Genomic DNA, 2,458 nt, shown 5'->3' with positions numbered 1-2,458 from the left:
GCCAGTGGGCTCCCTGGCACTGGGTGGATCTCACCGTGCCTTTTGGAAAGGTTCCTCATCCCTCCTGCTTCCACGGCAGATTAATCCGGGTGCACTCCTGTCTATAGAGACTGCTTCACGTGGCTCTTGCAGTGCAAAGGGATCTTTAAATGGGAACACATTGCATTAACATTTTACAGACGAGCTGAAAGAGATAACTGTGAGTTATGCTTAAACAGACTCATTTTTTAGCTGTGGATGAAGCCAAAGTGGGAAATGCAAAAGAGCCTGGTGAGACCCTTTTGCCTGGAATCAGTGCTGCTGCAGAGTAGTGTTGCTGTGAAAACCCAGTTCCCTGCATTAAGGCATGTGAATTTGTCATCTGCTCTGAGTTGTGCTCTTAGTCAGTAATAAAACAAAACAAAAATAAATTAAAATAGTGCAACTCTGCATTGGTTTAGAGGTCTGTGCAGAGCTTACAGAATTGGAGTTGCTTGTCCTCATAAAACAGATAAGGCTCGATTTTATTACAGGTATGTTAAAAATTTGTTTTACAAGATCTAACACTTTCCTGCCTTCCCTCTCTGGTTTGAGTTGATTTCTCTTGATAGCTTTTCCTCAGTTATGACACATTCCTGGTTTTGTCTTGCCATGTAAATCTGCATGATTGGTTTTCCTCTAGATTTGTGTCTGTGTGTGTGTGTATTCTTCACAGCAGAGCAAGAGGGAGCAAGTTTAAATTATACAGAAATTACATACTAAGAGTGATGGGGAAAATTCAGGGAAGATATCAACCTGAAAATGTTTTGAAATGTTTTTTTGCAAAGTGGACAGGTTTCAGGTTGACAGGCTCTTTTAAAATGAATTCATTTCCAAAGCTGTCACTTATTTATATGGCATAATACTTGTTGCTCTTTGCTGGATGCAAGAGTTCCACTCGCTCATACCAGCCATAGGCAAGTTGTGACCTCCTGCCAGATGCTCACATGTTTTCACAATGTGAGACACACAAATTGTGCTTGACATTCTGTAGGTAGCAGAGTCCATGTGAATAATGTAAAGAAAGTGCTGGGTTTCCTTGCTTTTCAGTTTCTTCTGGAATGTTTTCTTGCCTGGTTTTCATAGAAGAGCACTCCAGATAAAGGCACTCTTCATAGGTAAGAACAGAGAAACACTCCTCTTGCTTCTGAAATAAATGCTAAAATCTGTGGAGGACAGTGAGGAAACTCATGTTAACCTGGTAATAAATCCAAACCTGGCACCAGGAGCTCTGATTTGGAGATCCTGGAGCTGTAACCAACCTGTAAGCACCATGGCACAGCCACAGTCCATCACTGACATTTCTTCCAAAGTCTTCTGTTTCAGAGGTCAGATGCTGCCCTGGGAATTGCCTCCCTGCAAGGAGACAGAGTTTGAGCTGTCTCCTCTGTCTGAGCTCCTCATCAGTAGCAGTGAAGGTGCTGAGTTATTGTCCAAAATGTGGGAATGAGAGAGGAAGGGGAATTGAGGGCTGGTTGTAATGGAAACATGAGGGCGTTGCTAGCAGAGGTGGATTGTCTTCAGGTTTGGGAGGAGTGACATTCATGGGGCCCCATGGGGACTCCAGTGCATCTAACCAGCATCAGGAAAGCCCTCCAAAGTGCCAAGAATAGGTTTGTCCTCTTGGTCCCTGAAATGAGCCTCCTCTCTCATCTCATTGCTGCCAATAAATCCAGGATTAGGAAGCTGACAGCCGCCTACATGTTCTGGAAGAACACAGTGACCACATACAAAATTTATAGCCTACAATATTGCTGTAGGTGGGGATATAAAATACTTTTGTGGGGTTTTTAGGCTTGGGATTTCCCGTGGGTGCTGGCAATGACATATCCTGATACATTATCCCCCCGCAGCGAGGCATGCAGGAGGAGAGGGCTGGTGTGCTCCATGTCAGTGCAGAGTCCCAGGGATAGATGTTGTCCCAGGTGCTCTGGCAAGGTGCAGGTTACCTATGTTTGATGCACCTTGAGCTTGGCTTTTGCTCCAGTCAGATCCATCTGCTTCAGGTCAGTGCTGTTCTCTTTTTGCTGTCAAAACCCCACAGCCCTGGCTGGTTGCCCTCTTGGGCAGCCTCATTCACCACCTAAGAGTCTCCCCTGGGGCCTCAGCAGATAACTACATAGATGGGGAGCAGGCCATGGGCTTTCAAAACATGGGCACCACAGCTAGTCAGCTTTAGCCTGGTGGGTTTTCCTCGCTAACAACATGCACTGCTCGCCCCTGATTACTGTTGCTTCACCAGCTTTAGTGACCCCATACTCACAGAGGGGAAGGAGACAAAAAGGAATGTTTGAAAAGGTCCATGGGAGGCCCAAGTGTGAAGTCTGCAGGAGGAAAATTAATTCAATAGAAGTTGTGAATAGAAAGGAGTGGCATAGTGAGCTCACACAGGCTTGACATTCCTTGGTTTCTAAAATGTCTGGGATCTGGACCTGAAAAT

Source organism: Vidua macroura, chromosome 2 (assembly GCF_024509145.1).
Source record: "Vidua macroura isolate BioBank_ID:100142 chromosome 2, ASM2450914v1, whole genome shotgun sequence".
Classification (NCBI taxonomy): domain Eukaryota; kingdom Metazoa; phylum Chordata; class Aves; order Passeriformes; family Viduidae; genus Vidua; species Vidua macroura.
This window is presented reverse-complemented; position numbering follows the sequence as displayed.